Source organism: Myxocyprinus asiaticus, chromosome 31, assembly GCF_019703515.2.
Source record: "Myxocyprinus asiaticus isolate MX2 ecotype Aquarium Trade chromosome 31, UBuf_Myxa_2, whole genome shotgun sequence".
Taxonomy (NCBI): domain Eukaryota; kingdom Metazoa; phylum Chordata; class Actinopteri; order Cypriniformes; family Catostomidae; genus Myxocyprinus; species Myxocyprinus asiaticus.
The window spans coordinates 44035506-44060224 of record NC_059374.1 but is presented as its reverse complement, the minus strand read 5'-3'; the positions used below and the strand labels follow the sequence as shown (position 1 = coordinate 44060224).

The following is a 24719-nucleotide window of genomic DNA, read 5'->3' as shown; positions in this document are numbered from 1 at the left end:
ACACCATTGATTGAGCCGATGTTGCTGTGTCAAGCTGGATACGCCGCTCAAAACAAACAGCAACAGCGTTTACACTTTTTGGTAAATCAGCATAATAGTACCTAACTTATAGTTATCTCTATATTTTAAGATGGGATAGGAGAAAATATTTTAAACATAACTGAGTACTATAAGCATGTTATTACACAGCAATATTAAAATGCAGTTTTATATAAAGGGTTCCTGCTCTGTCTCTATGTCCACCAAAAACTCTAAATTATCGCCTGCCGGCAGGCCTGTGAAAATTGAACAAGGTGTCAAAATATTAAAAACTAGTCTTGACCAACACATTATAGGTATCGTTTGGAAGCTTCGAAGTTCTACTTTCTAATGCATGTAGACATTATGACCAAAACTGAACAAGTGCTTTGAAATTTGCAGACAAATCAGAAGTGTTCTGTTTTGATAATTTATATATATATATATATAAATTGCACTGTACATATTATTGCAATCAGTAAAAACATCAAACTGATCAAATAGTCATGTGTCATATGTTGTTGGAAAGCTCTCAAAGAGTAAAATACAACCAGCCTATTTGTTTTACTCACAGACAAAAATATAGTGAGTAATAGCTAAGTATATGTCTTTGACAATTATGTTGGTGTTGCTTATGTGCCGCGTTTTCACTTATAACTTCACAAAAAATATACGGAACATAAAATATCACATATCATTACTTAGAGGAGGTGATTATCTTTCAAACGAGTCCACACACAAGATAATCAGATGCATAGATCATTAGATAATCCACATGAAGCACAATGTTACATATGACCACCAGGAGATGGCGCCAAATACATGACACAGACTCAATGATGACTCAAATGACACAGAATGAAACTCATTCTGTGAAATCTCATTACTAAAATCATGTCTGCATGCTATGCAAACCTTTAGTCATTGTTGTGTTTGCATGTGTAATTAGTTCTTATGTACAATTATTATGTTTTATTTGTTTGGAGAAGTTTTTGGACACTAAGATAAATTATTTTTGTAATGTTATAACTTTTGATTGCTTTGTCGTATCAACACAACATTTTTCTCAGTTACAGTTGACATGATTGGGAACAAAACAAAAGCAGTTTTTCAGCTCCACCTTATTTACACCCAGAGATATATAATGTCAAATAAGAAAAATAGTTTTTTTTTTTTTTTGGCTCAAATTAGTTTTTTTTTCAGCAGTTTCTTAGGCTGAGAGTCTCAGAATGTATCATAATCTATATCAAGTTTTCTTTACAATGATACCAAACACTTGACCCTCTTTTAATTTTGGGTATGCCACTGAAACAGGAAATCTTTAAAAACACCTTCAGAGCTTAAAGGGTTAAAGAAACAAACACAAAAGATATAAATAACTCACAATAATTACACAAACTATACTAACCTGGAGGAGAAAAAAAAAAGAAAAAAAGAAAAATAGAGCAAATACAACAAGAAAGTGTAATTGCCATAATGAACATTATAATGAAATTTAGTGAGCGAGACGGAGAGGTAAGACTGTGTCTCTCGGTCTGTCTGTCTCTGTCTCTCAGTGTAATTTCTCGTCTCTCAGATTCAGAGCTACAGGACTGTAAATGGTAAATCAATAATTCTCTCTGATACTGCAGGTTTGTCCAGTGGGATTCGAGCAGAAGAGAGAGAGACGAGAGACCGGCAGCCGTTAAAAGATACAGACACACACGATAATGGACGAGAGACGTTCACAGCCACATGCATGTGTGTACGGATCAGTTCAGACTTTGATGGAAGATCATCATTACACATGCATGTACACACGCACACACACACTGCTGTCATTACTATCAGTGAGTGTGTGTGTCTGGTAATGTAAGTGGTCTCTCTCTCTCTCTGTTTATAATTAAATTTGACTCTTTCAGAGACTGAAGGAGATTTTCTCAGTAACATGAGACGTGCTGTTACAGATCTCAAACACACCTCCACATCTCAGAAAAAACATCAGGACACTAAATATCATCCACTTCTCAGTTTGAGTATCTGTCTCTTCATGTTACATTTTTTTTTTTTTTGTCATGAAACTCAAATATTTCCTGTTAGTTTTATTAAGTGTTGTTAAAACTGTAGTTTCTCATTCTATAAACTACTCATAACTTAAACTACAGTAAAACCTCTCTTTTAAAAAAGTAATTAGCTACACTACCTAACAAAATGTTGCTAACTACACTGAAAATATTTGAGATATATCAAAATTGGATGATATTATTATATTTATTGTACAAACTATGATTTCAAGATTCAATGTCATCCAATAGTGACATTCCCTTACAAAAATTAACCTTGGGTTTACTACAGTAACCTGGTATAGTTTAACCTGGGTATTTGTTGTAAAACCATAGTAAACAAAAAAATAAGCATTACTACTACAGTAAAACATTTATACATAAAATACTCGAAAACACCCTATTTTATATAACTGAATCAAAATATAGTGATAAAACTACTGTATATACTGTGAACATATCTGACAAAAGAATTGGAAGAAATATATTAGATGTTACAAATAAAACAGAAGAATTCATTATGGGGGCATGTTTTGCCCCACACACTGAATTTTGGGGGCATTTTTGTACATTCTGGAGGCACTTTTATTTTGAGGGCATTTTTGTACAATGTACACTTTTGTACATTTTGGGGGCACTTTTATTTGGGGGCATTTTTTAACATTTTGGGGGCATTTTTGTACATTTTGGGGCCATTTTTGTACATTTTTGGGGCACTTTTATTTTGGGGGCATTTTTTAACATTTTGGGGCCATTTGTGTACATTTTGGGGGCACTTTTGTACATTCTGGGGCCATTTTTGTACATTTTGGGGGCACTTTTGTACATTTTGGGGCCATTTTTGTACATTCTGGGGGCACTTTTATTTTGGGGGCATTTTTGTACATTTTGGGGGCACTTTTGTACATTCTGGGGCCATTTTTTTACATTTTGGGGGCACTTTTATTTTGGGGGCATTTTTGTACATTTTGGGGGCACTTTTGTACATTTTGGGGGCATTTTTGTACATTTTGGGGGCACTTTTGTACATTTTGGGGGCATTTTTGTACATTTTGGGGGCACTTTTATTTTGGGGGCACTTTTGTACATTCTGGGGCCATTTTTGAACATTTTGGGGCCATTTTTGTACATTTTGGGGGCACTTTTATTTTGGGGGCATTTTTGTACATTTTGGGGGCACTTTTGTACATTCTGGGGCCATTTTTGAACATTTTGGGGCCATTTTTGAACATTTTGGGGGCATTTTTGTACATTTTGGGGCCATTTTTGTACATTTTGGGGGCACTTTTATTTTGGGGGCATTTTTGTACATTTTGGGGGCACTTTTATTTTGGGGGCATTTTTGTACATTTTGGGGCCATTTTTGAACATTTTGGGGGCATTTTTGTACATTTTGGGGCCATTTTTGTACATTTTGGGGGCACTTTTATTTTGGGGGCATTTTTGTACATTTTGGGGGCACTTTTATTTTGGGGGCATTTTTGTACATTTTGGGGCCATTTTTGTACATTTTGGGGGCACTTTTGTACATTTTGGGGGCATTTTTGTACATTTTGGGGGCACTTTTATTTTGGGGGCATTTTTGTACATTTTGGGGGCACTTTTGTACATTCTGGGGCCGTTTTTTTACATTTTGGGGGCACTTTTATTTTGGGGGCATTTTTGTACATTTTGGGGGCATTTTTGTACATTTTGGTGGCATTTTTGTACATTTTGGGGGCACTTTTGTACATTTTGGGGGCATTTTTGTAACAATTAAATTGCCGTCTGTAAAAGAAAAAATACCTGCCCTGTCTAAGAGACTGTCTGCTTTTTTAATTCAGATAAAGTAGGGTAAAAAATCTGAGACCACACTGAAAATCGATAATTGTTTTCCGTTAAACCTGGATATAAAGTTTCAGAATTTTGAAATATATGAAACAAAGAAAAGTTATGACGCAATGTTCCTGCACTATTTTAGGGTCACTAATAGAATTTGGACATTGTTTCCATTAAAGAAATGCATGACATTTTTGCATCCAAAATGAGGTAAAAGCACTAAAACTATTTATATTATTGAAAAGGAGAGAGACAGAGATTCTGCCATAGAAAATGTCCTGTAACACAAAAAGTGTGTGTGTGTGTGTTGTGGGGGGTCCGGGCAGCAGCGGGGCTCTAGTGTGCTTCATGCTGTCTCTGTTTTACGATGCTAATTTCATCCCCACAGGAAGAGACTGAATCCCTACATGTGTAACGAAGAATCCAGAGAAAAGGAGGAATGTCCCTCATGCATTCTATCTGCACACACACACGTTCCACATTCCCAAACAAATTCCTGCTGCATGTTTCTTGTCACATCACAACATTCCTGAACAAAACCATTTACCGCCTTACAGAACATCCCAAACATCCCGAGACAATTAAGAGCTATTTGGCATTTAGAACTTTATTTTAGATATGTACAAGCATTAAACATTCAACTGAGATTTGTTTGAGTTAACCTGCAAATCACATTCAAAACATTAATGTTATATTATCATATTTCAGCTGTTCATCTAGCTGTTCATTTGTCCTTTTAGATGTAGAATTCAACACTGCAATAAGTAAGATTTTTATGTTTCTGCCAATGATGTGTTGCATGAGGTGATGGCAGCTAAAGCTAACACTAGATGACATCTACATCTCTATATGTGAACAATAAAACACTTTATTAATACCAACTGAAACATTTACTAACCCAAACATCCACATACTGTAACTTTGGAAATAAGTATTGTTTCTATAAAGCTGTAAAGTCTGAACTTTACATTGTAGTGTCAGAGAATCCTGTTGATCCGTGGATGAGATGTAATGCTTCATGTGCTTTCGGTCTCTGTTTGAGAATCTTACAAATTCTCCTGTGGTTTTGTGCGAGAGTCTAATGAGCGTAAGTCACGTCCTCTGGGTTGAGCTGCGGGCGGATGTCCAGTTTTTCACCAACCACCTCCAGACGGAGAGCTAGAGCTCCATCTTTCTCCTTCATTCTTCCATCCATGATCAGACGCAGCGTGCAGCCCTTTGGGAGCAGTTCCTGTTCATACGCTGCAGGCAACTGATTCATCACACGACGCTCCACCTGATCAGCAACAACACACTCAAATATCAACTCAACAACTTGATTAAGCACTTACATATCAACACAAGAGCAAAAAACACAAAACGCAACAGAATATTAACACTTAAATATAAACAGAAAACCACTAAAAACAGAACAGAGATTAAAACACTCAAATCACAACAATCAAAACAAACAAAAAAACTGAATTCAGACTATTCTATTGTAAGTGTTTTAATAGTAACTGTGTGCCTAATTCATTTGATCAGCAGATCAAGAACACAGAAAATAACTCTGGTTTTGGTATAATTGTGGTTTTGTGTTTTGGGCTGAACTGATTTAATTACTAAAGAGATTATTGTCATTTTTGATTATTTCTCTAAACACTCTCTAAAGTGATTAGTGGTATTGATTACTGATTAGTATGTATTGATCAACACCTCATGTTTGATTGAGCGCGCTCCGTAATGCAGGTTATACCCCACCGCCAGCAGCTCCAGCACCGGACGCTCCCACAATAGCATGATATTGTGCCTCTGTTTCGCCTGAGGGCAAATACACGGGGCAAATTAACATGAGGGGTAAAAACAGAGACAACAGACAAGAGATCCATCTGTCTGTCTGTCTATCAGAAGCTTTAATACACAGTGGCATAAAATATTTATTATTTTCCCTGTGGACTTCTGAATGGTGGGTAACAACATATTTAAAAAGACACACACGCACACACACACTCACAATACACATACTCACACACACACACACTCACAAACACACACCCCCCCCCCCCCCCCACACACACACAAACACACATAAACACACTCCCCCCTCCCCCCACACACACACACTCACAAACACCATACCATACACACACACACACACACACACACTCACAAACACACATACTCACACACACACACACACACATAGATACCTGTATATGACTAAAGACCTTGAATAGTGACAGATATGAAGTTTTATACATATTTACATATTTACATATTTATGAATAGACCATATGTTAACTTCACTTATATATCTATAGTTGCCAGAGCAACCAGCCTGTTATTGATCCAAGTGTGTGTGTGTGTGTGTGTGTTCACTTATAAGGTTTATGTCTCTCTCAGCCTCTGTTCATTGTTTTATTTGTTTAAATCTTATATTATTTGTGTGATTCACCTTCTTGGCCCAGTAGTTGAGCTCTTTGCTTACAAACTGCGTGAGTTCAGTGTGACAGAACGACAGGAAGTAAACAATCTCGTTTATCTGACCCAGAAACTCGTCTGAAATGAGCCTGAAACGCACCAATCAGATTCATTTATGACAAACAATAAAATCTATTCATCTAAGAAACATATTTGTGTAATGAAGGACATTGAAGTTTGAGAGATTAAAGATGATAAATGACCTTCAGAATGGGACGAATGACTTCCTCTTTAAATGTGTTGGAGATTGTGATCATCTCACTCTTCTGAACATCTTCTGCATGGACACAAAAACAGCTTTATTTAGTCAATGGAACAAGCTCACACTATATGTGCTCTTTCTTGAGTTGCTTTAAAAAAGTTAATGTTTTAAAGATATAAATGTAACCATAAAGTGTAAAAGTTGTGGTAGTTTCTCACCCAGATTTTCAGCTAGTCGTTGACAGCTCTGCTCTTCGGCTTCCTTTCTCAGCTGCAGTCCATGATGGGCAATTTCGTCACTAGCTTCATTAGATGTCATGATAAAGATGGCATCTTTACACTCGATCGTTTTCCCCTTACCATCAGTCAAACGACCCTGTTACAGAGTATTTATTACAGAGTCAAGCACACCTATGACATGTAAGAAAGTACATATTAGAAATGCTTATATTACAATACAATTTATTATAACTTTTGACCAATAGGTGGCGCTTTCACCAAATTTATATAGTGCGATGACAATGATTCATACAAAGTTTCATGTCAATACATCAAAGCAGTTCTGAGATACAGTTTCAGATTCTTTTAAGAGTCTTGCCATCTATTTCACTGATGTGTTATTCAAGAACCGTTTGGTCTATCGAAAAGGTTTTGATACATTTTTGTCGTGAGTGTCCCAAGATGATGCACGGCAAATTTCATGCAAACTGGACGTACGGCCTAGGAGTTAGAAAAGCAGGCTTTCCCAATTCCCAGTGCGCTCTAAGTCCTCGTGGTGGCGTAGTGACTCGCCTCAATCCGGGTGGTGGAGGACAAATCTCAGTTGCCTCCGCGTCTAAGACCATCAATCCACGCATCTTATCACGTGGCTTGTTGAGTGTGTTACTGTGGAGACCTAGCGCGTGTGGAGGATTCACGCTATTCTCCGCGGCATCCACGCACAACTCACCACATGCCCCACCGAGAATTGGGGTTACCCCAACACGACTCAACCCACCCTAGCAACCAGGCCAATTGGTTGCTGAGGAAGCCTGACTGGAGTCACTCAGCACACCCTGGATTCGAACTTGTGACTCCAGGAGTGGTAGTCAACATCTTTACTTAACAAGCTACCCAAAAAGTAGATTTTAAATCAAATTCAAAATAGCGGACAGGACGTATGGCAAACTATTGCAAATTTTCGTACTCAGCATGACCCAAGCTAATGACACAAGTCACAATTTATAAGCATTTTATTGTATCGTTTGACCACTAGGTGGCACAATCCCCAAACTTTTTGAGTACCTTCAGGACATGGACCCGATGACACATACCAAATTTTGTAATGATACGCCAATGCGTTTCTACAATACAGCAATTTAAGGCAAATTACAAACTTATGTTGTTTCTAGGCCTTACAGTTCAAAAGTTATAGGCCGAAACGTGTGTGCAACTTTGAACAGTTGGTGGTGCTAGAGGGTTTGAGTTAGAGACCCCAAATTTGGGTCAGTTACATTTGAGATGGTCCTCTATCAATGTGCCAAATTTGAGAAATGTACAATATATTTTTCTATGTGCTACCATAGACTTCAAGAGCAGAAGAAAAATACCTGTAGTAAGAACACTGACCGATCTGTTGCTGCTTGTCCTCTAATGATGATGCTAATCTTAAACCAGTCTGATCTCGAGTATGGTAAGTCACTTTAACAAAGTCAACTTTTACCTCATCAAAGAGCTGTAACATAATGGTGAGCACATCTGGATGAGCTTTATCCACCTCGTCAAACAGAACCACGTCATTCAGACACTGTTTGAGCTGTTTGGCCAGCTGACCGCCTTCCTCATGACCCAAATAACCTGGAGGAGATCCAATGAACTTCGCCACCTGAGAGAGAAATCATACGAAAATGTAGCTCAATTGGTAGAACATGGCACCAGTGTTGGGGAGTAACTCACTAAAAGTAGTGACTCTTCTAACTTCATTTTTGTGAATTTGTTCATTCAGACGGTTCAAGTAAGTTAACTAGTTTCCCAAACTCACTTGAGCCCCTGTTACGTCGTTTCTTTTTTAAAGTGAAATATTGAGTTCATTTTTGCTGTTTATCACCATGTTTTATATTTGTTTTTCAGATGTTTTATAGTTTTATTTATTCTGAATCAAAACAGTTTTTTTGTGGCACAAAAGTAATAAAGACGTAAGCACTTTTCATGCGGAGTTCAAAGCGGCGCATGACGCTGGTGCTGACACACAAATCATGAACGCGGCTGCACAATTGCTGTTACAAAGTGGATAGCCACAGACCAGATTAATATTTTGGAGGATGAGAGTTTAAGAGATTCAATGCCCATTGCAATGAATATCCATACCTTGTGTCACTAGTTCTTTCAATTAGTCAAACTCCCACTAAGACTTTGAATTGGTGCTATTTTAGTGAATTTCTATCTTTGTACTCTGGAAAGTGTTGTTTGAAAAATGTTAATAAAGCATTATATTGCTACATATTGATTTGTTTTCTTTCCAACGATGAAATAAATAAGAAAAGAAGTATATAGTGTCAAATTTAATCACTTTTAAAATCTGCGATTAATTGCGATTAACTACAAAAAAAGATGTGATTAATCGCAATTAAAAATTGTAATCGATTGACAGCAGTAATATATATATATATATATATATATATATATATATATATATATATATATATATATATACACACCTGTATATAACTATATTTTTTAAGGCTAACTTTATAAGATGATGTTAAGAATGCATTATTGAATGTAGCTAAGTACTTTTTTAGTAACTTGTAGTGTAGCTAACTAGTTTTTTCAAAAGAGTAGCTTGAAAGTAGTTTAACTACTTTAATTTATGAGTAGCTTGTAGCTTAACAAATTACAGTTTCAAAGTATCTTCACCAACACTGCGTGGCACCAGCAACATCGAGGTTTAATTCCCAGTGAACATATAAATACTGATAAAATTTAAATACTGAATGCACTAAACGTCATTTTGGATAAAAGCGCCTGCCAAATTTTTTCATTTTGCACAAATGTCAATACAAAACAAAGAAATACAAAGAGAAAGAGATGCAGTCAAGACATAGACAAAACAGACATAAAGAGGTAAAGACCATGAAAACTGGGTCAGATCTGACAAAACTCGGAATGAAAACAATGATTAGATCAAACCTGGAAACACACACGCGCACACTGTTCATACCGTACAGCAGTGACACTGACAGTCCTCTATCAATACAATATGAGTGTGTGATTGAATTGCGTGTGTGTGTGTGTTCAGTCTAAGGTCACTGCATAACAGCACGACTAAATGGCTTATGACAGAGAATCGTGATAGAAGAGGTCAGAATAAGAGCACAAAATCCCTTAAAGCTGTTCTGAGGTCAGCAGGAGACCGATCTAAACCAGACTACCTCTCCAAACCTTTAACACAAACACCCTCAGACCAGTTCAGTGTCTGGATTCATCACACAGTTAAACTATCAGAGCAAATCAACGTGTTCCTGCCATATTTAGAGGTCCAGTACAAAGACACCCCTATTGCATTTGTACTGATAAATGATCGCTAATATCGTCTTGACTGTATGGGCGGCAATAAAAAAAAAAAAAAAAAACAAGTATATCACCAATTTCATTTGCATCTATACAAATTTTCCGCTATTTTGAGTTTATCTGAAAAATCTACTTTTTCTAACTTTTTCTAGGTGTCTTTAACTACTATGTACTTAAAAAGGATTAGCTCATCCAAAAATGCAAATTCAGTCATTGTTTACTCACCCCTGTGTTGTTATAACTCTATATGACTTTCTTTCTTTTTCTGAACACAAAGGGAGAAATTGTGAATAAATGTTGTGCTCAGTGATGTCATACAATGGCAGTTTATGGTGACTGCCTCTTCAAGCTTCAAAAGAACACAAAAGTATAATTCAGAAGTCTAATAAATTATTCCATGAGACTCATGATTGTTATGAAAGCATACGATAAGATTTGATGAGAAACAAACTGAAATCTAATGTGTTATTTAGTTTAAATGTTCACTGACCGTTGATCTCCTGTGTGCGTTCATGATAGGGCATGAGAGCAACAGTTCATGCAGTGCCTCGCGATATTGGGGCGTTCAAGCGAAAACACGTTTTGTTTATCTAAAAACAGGTCCTCCACAGTGATAGTGACAACAGAAAAGAGAACATAACTTACTAAACATGTCTGAAGAGTTTGTAGTCCAAGAATTGATGCATTTCTATGCCCAGCCTTATTTTTTTGAACAGAGTACTCGGAAATCAAACAGAAACATAGAAGAGGCTACAGGTAGCCACAGTCACACCGTGTCCTAACCTGACAGCAAACGACACGTGATAAAAGGTATCTTTTGTATGTTAATCAGAGTTTTTGTCCTAACCAGCAGTGATGAGCAACGGTACATTCTATACGTTTTCGGCATTGTGCGGGTAACTCCATTCTCTGTGAACTGGCACCAGTCCAAAAACTTTCAAAAAAATAAGGCTGGGCATAGAAATGCATCAATTCTTCTACTACAAACTCAGAAAGTCATATAGGGTTATAACAACACAGGGGTGAGTAAACAATGACTGAATTTTCATTTTTGTGTGAACTATCCCTTTAAGTATTCGATACAATGTACTTATTATGTACATAAGTGTTGATGAATTGTACCGACATTTACACAGTATTAACCTTACCCCTAACCCTAATCTAAACCTCAGTAGCAGCAAATGTGAATCTTGTAGAACAACATGTAGTTACAGAACAACATGTAGTGTATTGTACAGTATGTATTTTAATGTTAGTACATAGTAGCTAAAGATACCTAATATAATGTGGGACCGCTTTTCTCTGGAAACATAATTTAAATTTGCATTTAATTTCGAGAGATTTAATTTAAATAATATATTACTATATTTAGATAAAACTCTGAGTTCTGAAGTCTTTCTATTTTTTCTTTCTTCACTTCCTGTCAAGGAGAGAAATCACCATCACACCATGTGTTTGTTTTGCTCGCCGTCTTTTGGCAAGTGTGTCCATCATTTCTCCCTCCTTTCATTCTTCTCTCAGGGTTAATGTAGTGCGTGAGAGTGAATATTGCTCTTATGAATTTTAATAAACACATATATGGTAAGTTGAGGGACTTGTTGAATATTGACGGCGAGTGATCAGTTGTGCCGCTGGTGAGAGGGGAATCGTATCTTCATTAATCAAACCACAAGAAATATACAAATAAATGCATGCAGGACTCAATGCAGTGCTGGTTTATGACATTTTGGTGTTTTTAGGCATTTTTGAGACTTCATATTTCGTGGAAAAAGAAGTTACTGATTCCAGAGGAACCCAGGAACAGGAAGACGAGCGGATGCTCTTCATCATATCAGCCGTTTTCCTTCCTCCTGATCGCTGTAGAGAAACACGACAGACCATCACTACAGAGAGACAGTAATAAGAGAAGGGCAGATCTTTCTTTCAGAAGCAGAAGAGAGCAAACGTTAAACGCTTTAAAAAAACAAAAGACAATGACTGAGGAAAGACAGAAACAAAGCGAGCGAGAGAGAGAGAGGTATGGTACGGGATTCGAGCACCATTAGACAGACAGTAATTCGATTATGTTGCTGCACGCTGGAGAGACTAAATCAAGTTAGAATAGATCCAGCAAAGAACAGGAGAACGATAACACGCAATCTCCATGGCAACCAGCATGTGTGTGTCTGATATTGTCCTCTGCCATTCGCACTGATCTGATGTGTGTGATCATTACTCATCATTACATCAGGAATATGTTTGTGTTATTTGTGTTGCATTTGTGTAAAATCAATAATTTAGTTCAGTCTCTAAACATGCATACAGACATGTTAGACAAATGAGAAATTCTTACAAACACTAGCGTTCTGCCCTGAGGAAAAAAATAATTTGCCACAAGCTCATGTTTTCAAATGCAAATGAGCTTTATGGAAAACTGTTTGGGTGCACACAAGTGCATTCTAACTACAGTGTTTGGCGAATAAATTGTGATAAAACAGAAAAAGGACTTTTATAAATAGTCAATTACCTGTAAATATTTTAAAGCATAGCATAACTAGAAAATATACATTGAAATGTCCAAGACTTTTAAAGATTTTCTTGACATTTCCACATCTGTTACAGGAATCCTGTTATACAAACAGAAATTAAGCGCACAATAGACTCTCAATTGATGTTATGATTGCCAAGCTAACGGCATGACAATCTAATACGCATTAAAATACACTGCATACATACCAGGTGAAATAGACAAATATTTCATCAGATTGAACTATTTTTTATCAATATTTTGTTTATTAGGGGCCAAGAACTGAAAATGCTTAGGCACCTATTGTATTTGTTAGTGTTCTTATTCTTCTTCCACCATTGAAGTCTATGGCAGCCCATAGAAATTTGGCACACTGATAGAGGATACTCTCATCTATAACTGACCCAAATTTAGGGTCTCTAACTCAAACCCTCTAGCGCCACCAACTGTTCAAAATATCACTTATGTTTATGATTATAATTTTTTAACCATTAGGCCTAGAGTCAAAATTACCTTTCCTCTGACTCCTTGGATCATGCCAAGTCGAATGCATACCACGGTTTCAATTTCTGCCCAACCAGACTTTCCACCATTTTGAATTGTCTGAAAAACCCTCTTTTAGAACTCCTTAACAGTATGTCCGATTTGCGCAAAATTTATCGTGTATCATCTAGAGACACTGGGAACAAAACGTTATCAAAAGCTTTTTGATAGACCAAACAGTTTTTGAATCGCGCTTCAACGAAATCGACGGCGAGCACGCCAAAATGGACGTAAGGCTGTACCTTCGCAATGCTTTGGCGTATTGACACGAAACTTGGTACATGTCATAGCCATCATGACTTGAGGGTACCTGCAACTTTTCGGGACAGCGCCACCTAGTGGTCAGGAAATACGAAAAATGCCCATTTTTGCTTATAACTTCTGAATAGTTTGGCCTTAAAAAAGACTCTAAAGATTCCTTATGGCACAACGAGTTAAACAATACCCAATTTCCCTGTCAGCCATTTTGGGCGTTGGCCATTTTGAGGGTATGTTTACACGACAACAATGTACTAAATGAAAACGTTTTTCCTTTGCGCTTTTGAAAAGTTTCACGTACAGACGACAACGTTGTCAAAACGATCCCCGTTCACACAGATCCACGAAAACGACTAAAAACGCTGTATTATGCACGCCAGGCCAGTAGTTGGTGATGTCACTCTGTAAAGAAACACTACACGCCTGCGCACATAAGCATTCTTCCACAGAGCGGGGAATACAAACAATGAAGATAGCGAAAGCATCGAGCAATTTTGTCTGGACGGACGATGAGGTTGCTTTATTACTACAATTACTTTGCTGGAGAAGCGTCAATAAACTCAAAATCTTGAGCAGCACAAACACAGTCCTGTAGTCCGCCATTGTAGTTTTGAATGCCTCGCGTGTTGTTTTGAAGTACTCGCGTGCATGCCTATAGACTCAACATGTAATACGCGTGCGCATAACGTCATCGTTTTCACAAATTCATGTTTTTGTATGTTTACACGGAAACGATAATGGCATCGTTTTCAAAAACTTGCACTTTGAAACCTGTTTTCAAAAGTTTGCGTTTTCAGGCCCCAAAACGCCATTGTCATGTAAACGAACAGCCAAAACGCATAAAAAGTTTTCCGTTTTTAGTTGAAAATGTTGTCGTTAAACGGCCCCTGAATTTGGTCTTAAAATACTGTATTTTACAAACGCATTGGTGTTCGGTTACGAAACTTGGTATGCATCATCAGCACTATGACCTGAGGGTACCTATAAAGTTTGGGGCCAGCACCACGTTGTGGTCAAAAATGATAACTAAATGTTTAAAAATGCTTGCAATGTTTGATTAATTTGACCTATCGTCCTGTGATGGTTCTTTAAATATTCCATGGGTCATGCCGAGTACGGTGATAGCCAATTTACTATGATCAGCCACACTTCCTGTCCGCCATTTTGAGTTTAATTGAATATCTGCTTTTTCGAACTCCTCCTAGACCATAAATCCAATTTAGACAAAATATGTCATGTATCATCTAGGGATACTCACAAAAGCTTTTCGATAGATAAAACGGTTCTCAAATAGCGCACCAACAAATTTGATGTCAAGTTGCCAAAAAGCATCTGAGGCTTTATCTCCACAATGCTTTGCCATATTTACATGAAATTGTGTATGTATGGAAATATCACTTTTTATTGGCTGTCATTTACAATCAAGCTGTATTTAGGATACATCAAATGTTAGCTATGACATTAGCTTTAGCCATTTTATTTAAAAACGGTTAAAAATGTCATTTCCAGCACTGAATTCTATTAAACACAATACAGAATTTGAGATGTGCTGGAAATGAATGACATAAATCTCCTGTGATGTATGAACACACACTGTTGGGCATTGTTAGTAGACTAATTAAATCAACTAGTGAGAGTCTGAACAAATGTTTTAACCAGACTTCACTTTCTAAAAGTCCAAAGTGCCTGAAGTTGAAGAAACAAATGTGCGTGTGTTTTATCATATAGATGCACTCAAAGATGGATGTGTTGCTGCAGGCAGTATCTCTGTGTGTCTCTCGTGTGCATGACACATTTGAGCTTTCAACTCATCGACAAAGCGATTCTCATTCTTATTACACACATCTTATTTTTCTGTCAATCACATGACACAAACTACCAGCTGTCTGACTGCAGCAAACCATCAAACAATAAATAAGTCATAAAAGACAGAGAGGAAATTTAAAGCTGTTGTACATAATTTGTTTGGATTTTAAAATACTTTAATATTGAGTATCAGTAATACATTGGTAGTTTGACTTCCAGAAGAGTGTAAACACTGCGACTCTAAAACATTGCTCTGTTTGTTTGAACGACCCGACATGTCCACTTCTGACAGATGTGAGTTTGGGGCGGGACTATCTGTTTGAGATGGAGTGTTTGGGAACTTGTGATTATTTTTGCAATTGCGTATGGTGCTGCTGGTGTCGCATAAATGGCACACTGGAGCTTTAAAAAGTATGTGCTTTTCACAAAACTAATAAGACAAAGAAAGAGTGATGAGATTCTAGAGTTCTGTCACAAGAGATGCTCAAACTACATCCAAGAAACAAAGACCATGCAAACAGACCACTGACTGAAACATAATGAACATTTAAATAAAAAAACAGTATAGATGATTCTGCCATCTTTCACCAAAACACACTGTAGAGAATGAGAATGAAGCGAAGTGAAACTATCTTCTCGTGTCTGTCAGACAGTTTTGACATTTTTTATCCTCCCCTTTTCTCCCCAATCTGGAATGCCCAATTCCCAATGCGCTCTAAGTCCTTGCGGTGGCGTAGTGACTCGCCTCAATCCGGGTGGTGGAGGACGAATCTCAGTTGCCTCCGCATCTGAGACCATCAATCCGCGCATCTTATCACGTGTCTTGTTGAGCACGTTACCACGGAGACGTTGCGCGTGTGGAGGCTTCACGCTATTCTCCACGGCATCCATGCACAACTCACCACACGCCCCACCAAGAGCAAGAACCACATTATAGCGACCACGAGAAGGTTACCCCATGTGACTCTACCCTCCCTAGCAACCGGGCCAATTTGGTTGCTTTGGAAGCCTGACTGGAGTCTCTCAGCATGAGCCAGTTTTGACTTTGATGGTTGAGCTGAGCCAGTAAAACAAGGTTTGTGACGGGACACGTTAACGATGTGCCAGAGCGCCTTGAGACCAGTTGAATAATTTTCCCTTCTAAATTTAGCATTATTAAGCAGCATGTTACCAGCAATTCATAATAAACAAACACAAAGTTTGTCAAATTTTTTGACAATATTTCAGAGATATCATCATCTCCAACACCAACACTTTACAATTACTAAGAGGCCTACAGAGTTATTACAGAGCTGTCAGCTGTTTATAATGAGAACAAATGCTTCAATTATGTGACAATCAGCCCATTTAACAATAGCAAGCAGTATGCTGCACTGTTTTTGGTGTAAACTGTGCTTTTTTTTTTTTATCCTGACATTAAGAAAAATATTGAGAAATGTTCATTTAGACTCACATTTTCCTCTCCAGGATGCCCCATACAGTATCTTTCCTTAGCGGTAATACTTTTATACTTTCGGTAGAAGATCTCTCAGACCGCACTGCTTTTACTGTATCTCTGGACCTCCATTCTTATAGTTAAGGTCTTGGTGTATATACTGGACATATCAGCAGTTCTGGAGAGACTAATTTGACTATTTGTGATTTATCTATTTATGGTTTCTTGTTTTTATTGCTGACAAATTGGACATTTACAAAATAAAAAAATTCCAGAAAATGCACATTGCTTATACGCTTTCATAGTTGTACAAGCCATATTGGCAACTAAAATCATGTAAGTTATGAACCCTTTGTTGCAGGCACGAGGCCACATAAGGGTCAGAGTGGCACTGGTCCACCCAGACTGACGGCTGGTCCACCCAATCAAAACGGCAGGAAAATACAAATAGTTTGGACATAAAAAGAAACTGCATTTTGTCACGCAAAGTAGCTCACATGCAAGATAATCATCATATTTCTGTTATAAATACAGTTAGAAAAATTAGTTTTTATTTCAAATAAAGTTTTATATGATTGTGGTGAACTGAAATGGGTTGTGGCGCGCTTCTCACAGAGTTGCTATACAGTAAACAGATCCGCTTAGCACCAAGATAATTTATCCACGCTTTGTCTCACTTAATTTATCATTATTATTTATGCATGGGAGTGTGGTAGATGTTTCTGTAGATGACATGTCAGGGTATGAAATTAGCGAGTAATTTTGCTCGTCATCTACCTGTAACTGTGGCAGGCGACCTGTAAGACGTCTTGGAGTGACAAATGACAAAAAACGCTGTTAAACACAAATACGCTCGTTTGTAGAAGCACACTTGATCATATTTTGAAAAACAGATGAAATGAAAGTCGTTGATGCGCGTCTCTTATTCGCTGTGTGTTCAGAGGTTTATTGGCGTGTTGGTGCTCACGCACATATGACGAGTTCTCACTATTTATTCTCTGTCCGTAATCTGGGATACAATTGGCAGTAATAGTGTAGTCTATGAGAACGCTGAATATGATCTCAGACCATCTCAGGATGCAAGGACATTGGGACGACAGGTGAATTGTCATATGTGTCTTGTCTGGTTTGAACGGCTCTCTTGAGGTCATTCCACAGCATCTCTATTGGGTTAAGGTCTGGACTCTGACTGGGACACTCCAAAAGGTGGATTTTCTTTTTTTGAAGCCATTCTGTAGTGGATTTACTTCGATGTTTAGGGTCATTGTCCTGCTGCATCACTCAACTTCTACTGAGCTTCAGCTGCTGCACACCCTGACATTATCCTGTAGGATATCTTGATAAACTTGGGAATTCATTTTTCCCTTGTCCTGCCATGGACACCATACCTGTTTAATGTTTTCCGTATAGTAGACTCATGAACAGAGATGTTAACCAGTTCCAGTGATTCCTTCAAGTCTTTATCTGTCACTCTAGGGTTCTTTTTTACCTCATTGATAATTCTGCGGTGTGCCCTTTGAGTTATCTTGACTAGACGGCCACTTCTAGTGAGAGTACCTATAGTACTAAATCATCTCCATTTATAGACCGTTTGTCTAACTGTGGACAGATGAATATCTAAACTCTTCAAGATAACTTTGTAACCCTTTCCAGCTTAATGCAAAGCAACAATTCTAGATCATAGGTCTTCTGAGATCTCTTTTTTTGCGATGGTCCACGTCAGCAGATGAATAGCAAACTCAAAGTGTTTGAGTGCTTTTTATAAGTCATAGTAGCTCTAACCTACACCTCCAATCTCGTTTCATTAATTAGATGCCAGGTTTGCCAACTCATGACTCTAATTAGCTTTTGTTGACGTCATTAACCTAGGGGTTCACAAACATTTTCCAACCTACACTGTGAATGTTTGAATGATGTGTTCAGTATGTACAAGAACAATACAATATTTGTGTGTTATTAATTAAAACAGATTGTGTTTGTTCATTATTGTAACAGATGAAGATCAAACCAGATTTTAAGACAAATTTATACATAAATTCAGGGTTCACATTCTTTTTCTTGCCACAGTATCTCATGAATAAATCAAGCTACTGAATAAATAATGTGCCATGATATTTACAGAGTACTTCAAGATGCTTTAAAGAATACCACAGTATTAGCATAATAACATATCCAAAAATGCTAATAATGCCATGGTTATTTTTGTTAGTGCCAACTGTACAGCACACCCTAAGAGACCTGTGGACCACTTTAGATCTTTGAGCCAGGCCTGATTATCAGTGATTCTGACTGTCACTGTCATTTCAAGATCATTCACAGTGTGTGTTAGAGCGACTCATACACACACGCGTGCACACACACACACACACACACACACACACACCATCTCTCGCTCATCACGCTTTTTACACACACTGTCCTTCCCAAGACAGAACATTTCAAAGACACCAGGACGCCCTACACACACACACACACACACACACGTTTTGTCCTTGAGGGTGAAGACATCATCATAACTCACTTCTAATCCCTGCTTATTATCAGCCAATCAGATTCAACCACAGGACACACACACACACACACACACACACACACACACACACACACACACACACACACAATTACAAGGTCCCACCATTTAGACCAATGATTTTCCATGACTTTCAGACATGTGTGATTACTGTATACAGATTTTTAAAATAATTTTAATTCAGACTGATTTTCTAACTACGGAGCCCCTCAGAGGACAGGGCGGGAATTTTCTGAAATAGTTTTGAGTTCCCTTGCAATAAGTTTTGCGTTCCCTAGAAAGTTTTGCGTGTCCTCACAATAGTTTCGCGTTCCCTCGAAATAAGTTACACATTCCCTAGAAAGTTTTGCGTTCCCTCAAAATAAGTTACGCATTCCCTCACAATAAGTTTTACATTCCCTCGCAATAGTTTTGCGTTCCCTCAAAATAAGTTACGCATTCCCTCACAATAAGTTTTGTGTTCCCTCGCAATAAGTTTTACATTCCCTCGCAATAGTTTTGTGTTCCCTCAAAATAAGTTACGCGTTCCCTCGCAATAAGCTTTGTGTTCACTCGAAATAAGTTACGCATTCCCTACAAAGTTTTGCGTTCCCTCAAAATAAGTTTTGTGTTCCCTCGCAATAAGCTTTGCATTCCCTCGAAATAAGTTACGTGTTCCCTAGAAAGTTTTGCGTTCCCTCACAATAGCTTTGCGTTCCTTCGAAATAAGTTACGCGTTCCCTAGAAAGTTTTGCGTTCCCTCGAAATAAGTTACTCATTCCCTCGAAATAAGTTACGCGTTCCATAGAAAGTTTTGCGTTACCTCAAAATAGTTTTGCATTCCCTCGAAATAAGTTACGCGTTCCCTAGAAAGTTTTGCATTCCCTCGAAATAAGTTACTCATTCCCTCAAAATAAGTTACGCGTTCCATAGAAAGTTTTGCGTTCCCTCAAAATAGTTTTGCGTTCCCTCAAAATAAGTTACGCGTTCCCTAGAAAGTTTTGCGTTCCCTCGAAATAAGTTACGCATTCCTTCGAAATAAGTTACGCATTCCCTAGAAAGTTTTGCGTTCTCTCAAAATAGTTTTGCATTCCCTCTAAATAAGTTACGCGTTCCCTAGAAAGTTTTGCGTTCCCTCAAAATAGTTTTGCGTTCCCTCCAAATAAGTTAAGAATTCCCTAAAAAGTTTTGCGTTCCCTCACAATAGTTTTGCGTTCCCTCGAAATAAGTTACGCGTTCCCTAGAAAGTTTGGCGTTCCTTCAAAATAGTTTTGCGTTCCCTCGAAATAAGTTACGCATTCCCTAGAAAGTTTTGCGTTCCCTCGAAATAAGTTACGCATTCCCTAGAAAGTTTTACGTTCCCTTAAAATAGTTTTGCGTTCCCTCAAAATAGTTTTGCGTTCCCTCGCCATAAGTTATGCGTTCCCTCGCAATAATTTTTGTGTTCCCTCGCAAAAAGTTACGCATTCTCTAGAAAGTTTTGCGTTCCTTCACAATAGTTTCGCGTTTCCTCGAGATAAGTTTTGTATTCCCTCGCAATAGTTTTGCGCTCCCTCGAAATGTTACGCATTCCCTCGAAATAATTTAGCATTTCCTCGCAATAGTTTAGCGTTCACTTGCAATAGTTTCACGTTCCCTCACAATAGTTTTGCGTTCCCTCGCAATAAGTTTTGCAATAACAACAATTCACTGACAAACTGACCATCTCTATGGCTTAAGAGCATGTTTTACTCAACAGCAATATCTAAATATTTTAGAGCAGAGAAAGACTAGAAAAATATGTACTCAATAAAGAAATTTCCATGACTTTTCCAAGCCTGGAAAACATTAATAAAGTGGTTTTTTTAACTTGTTTTCCATGACTGTGGAAACACTGGATTTACAGGATTTACCTCATTAAAACAAAAATGTAGTTTTGTGGCTTTTCGTTCGTGTCTGTTTTTGCACATTTACACATTTCAAATGTACAGTTTTTCTCTTCTGGGAAATGAACCAAATGTATTGATGACATCATCTTGCACTATACATATTTTTGTCCAATCAGAAGTTCTGTAGAATGAGGATGTCCCTCCCCCTGATGTCACATGCAACCGACCAGCAAGAAAATCATGGTTCTTGGCTGTGATGTAACTAAAGCCTATTGGCTATTTAATTTAAAAAAGAGGAGTCTGAGTTCAAACTTACTGTCTCAATAGGAAATACGTTTACTCAAGAAAGAAAACTGCACTTTTCAGATGTTTTCATCAAGTCTTTTATTCTATTTCACAAAAACAAACGCACAGAGTTCTTAGCTCTCGTCTTCATCTGCAGCAGAACTCTCTCTCTCTTTCTCTCTGTGTGTGTTGAGTGTGTGTGATGTATTCAGTATATTAGCTCTCTCAGATCAATAACGCTGCTTTTATCACACTGCTGATGGGATCCAATTGCTTTCGGGACAATTTGCCACAGCAATAACTGCCCATTTATCAAATCACAGGCAGAGATCCGCCCGCTGTAGAGCTCACTCCATCTTGAGCTCTCTCTCTCTCTTTCTGTCTCTCTCCTGATGGAAAGACAGCAGACAGATCTACGTTTAAGACTGACTGACGTGCAAAATCAGACCCTTCTAGGATCCCATAGATAATTATTTATGTATGTGACCAAAGACTATTTATCCTGAGATGGAGCACATCTATGAAAATGAATGGGAGAAATTGGAATGCCCAGCAGTCATCGGATGTAGAAAAGGAAGTCCCGCCTTACAGGTAAAAGAGCCAATCACCTTTTAAATACAGACACCCCCGTTAGTCAACTCGAGAACGTGCATGCACATTATCTGGACCAACCTGAAAAATAGCGTGACCAACCTAGAAAATGTTTTTAGTGTGATCTATGCACAATGTATTATACCATTGTTGTCAGATTTTACTGCTGATTTTCAAAATGTACTTTGATCATAATCTTGACCAACCGTTTTGGAGATTTCAGTCTTTCCCCATTCAAGTAGACAGGAGTTGCACTTTTATCCATAGAAAATAGCTGCTTGGGAGCTTTCCAAAGATAGCTGCTGAGTGGACTGACTTGCCTTGAAAGGGACTTTGATGTGACCTGCTCCATCATATTGAGTGACTTTGACTAAGAAACACATTTTAAGTTTAATTAATTTATTGAATTAATTGCAATTAATCACACATCAGTATTTACTGAGAAAGGACTCTAAATAAAGATAATTTAGTATATAATTAAAATAACTATAAATATAATATATAATAAATATTATAATTCAGATTATAAAAAATAAAAAAAAGTATGTGAACCCTTGGCAAGTACCTGCAATGTCTTCATCTAAGTTACAATAATGAACAAACACAATCTGTTTTAACTAATAACACACAAATTATTGTATTGTTTTGTACATACTGAATACATCATTCAAACATTCACAGCGTAGGTTGGAAAATGTAAGTGAACCCCTAGGCTAATGATGTCAATAAAAGCTAATTAGAGTCAGTTGTTGGCAAACCTGGCATCTAATTAATGAAACGAGATTGGAGGTGTGGGTTAGAGCTACTCTGACTTATAAAAAGCACTCAAACATTTTGAGTTTGCTATTAATCTGCTGACATGGACCATCGCAAAAAAAGAGATCTCAGAAGACCTACGATCAAGAATTGTTGCTTTGCATAAAGCTGGAAAGGGTTACAAAGTTATCTTGAAGAGTTTAGATATTCATCTGTCCACAGTTAGACAAACGGTCTATAAATGGAGATGATTTAGTACTATAGGTACTCTCACTAGAAGTGGCCGTCCAGTCAAGATGACTCAAAGGGAACACCGCAGAATGCTCAATGAGGTAAAAAAGAACCCTAGAGTGACAGATAAAGACTTGAAGGAATCACTGGAACTGGTTAACATCTCTGTTCATGAGTCTACTATACGGAAAACATTAAACAGGTATGGCATCCATGGCAGGACATCATGAAGGAAGCCGCTGCTTTCCAACTAAAACATTGCTGCTGCCTGAAGTTTGCCAAAGACCACCTTGACACTCCACAACACTACTGGGAAAATGTTTTGTGGACTGATGAAACTAATGTTGAATTGTTTGGGAAGAACATGCAGCAGTCCGTATGACATAAAAAAGGCACCACATACCAACATGAAAACATCATCCCAACGGTGAAGTACGGTGGAGGGAGCATCATGATTTTGGGATGCTTTGCTGCTTCGGGGTCTGGACCGCTTGCCATCGTCCAAGTTTATCAAGATATCCTACAGGATAATATCAGTGTGTGTGCACCAGCTGAAGCTCAGTAGAAGTTGGGTGATGCAGCAGGACAATGACCCTAAACATCGAAGTAAATCCACTACAGAATGTCTTCAAAAAAAGAAAATCCACCTTTTGGAGTGTCCCAGTCAGAGCCCAGACCTTAACCCAATAGAGATGCTGTGGAATGACCTCAAGAGAGACACCAGACATCCTAAGAATATATCTGAGCTGAAGCAGTTCTGTAAGGAAGAATGGTCCAAAATTCGTTCTGAACGATGTGCAGGTCTAATACGCTTTGGATAAAAGTGTCTGCCAAATGCATAAATGTAAATGTAAATTATATTGAAAAAAAAAAAAAAACATCAATGAAGTACATCAAGCTTAAATTGGACCAATGGCACCTACCTAACAGGGAATGTTCCAACAATTTTGGCTAACATTATTTTAAGGTTCGGAACAAATGTTGTAAATAAAACATTAATGGACCATCCTTATAACATTAAATAACGTTCTACTAAAGTTAAGAAAACTGGACATTTTCATGTTTCCACAACCACAATGCAACGTTTGGAAAATGTTTTAAGAACATCCATTTACTAGCTGGGTAGAAACATTCCTTATTACAGAACTAACGAACTGATTGGTGATTAATTGCGATAATTTTCTTAACACCTAATTTTTCATATAATTAATCACACTAAATGAATGCATTAAATCACAGACCTAAATCATTTAAATGCTTTCTTTTTTACTTTAGTGCATAAAACTTAAAAAGTGTTTCCTGGACAAAGTGACTCAAAATGATGATGAGCAGGTCACATATATTAACTATAATTAATTCTAAATATTTTGTTCACCCGTACACTCATACACAGACATGCTTGTGTCTCACTGATAAATAAACAAACACAAAAACACACCCCTCACCCCTGTGTGTGAGTTCAGTATTTATTAGTGGTGTATGTTATTATGTTTTAACTCATATCTGTCTGTCTCTCTGTCCTGGGACTCGTAGACAAAAGAGACAAGTCCCCGCATGTCCGTTTGAAGACACACACATCACAGAGAAATCAAAGAAAAGAAATGAAGTATTAGGAGATAAAGACAAATTATGTTAAATGAGGACTGGAGAGAACCAGCCGCGCTTCTGGAAGAGAACGTAAGAGAGAGAGAGAGACACACAGGAAGTGCTAGAGAGGCAGATAGACAGGGGCAGGAAGGATAAAGAGTGTGTGTAGTTTATGTAATTGAGTTATGCAGCATCTTTTGGCTGCACATTAAACTCAGCAGCAGCTGCGTAACATGCACACACGCACACACACTGT

At 37.7% G+C, this 24719-nt stretch overlaps 1 protein-coding gene and 1 pseudogene across 2 annotated transcripts in view; both read right to left on the bottom strand.

The window, feature by feature from the left end:
- The window catches only part of anapc15 (anaphase promoting complex subunit 15), a 337271-nt gene that overhangs the window by 85871 nt on the left and 226681 nt on the right, over nucleotides 1-24719 (bottom strand). The window lies entirely within an intron of this gene.
- LOC127422189 (caseinolytic peptidase B protein homolog) overlaps nucleotides 4640-24719 on the bottom strand; it is a 63644-nt pseudogene continuing 43564 nt past the window's right edge.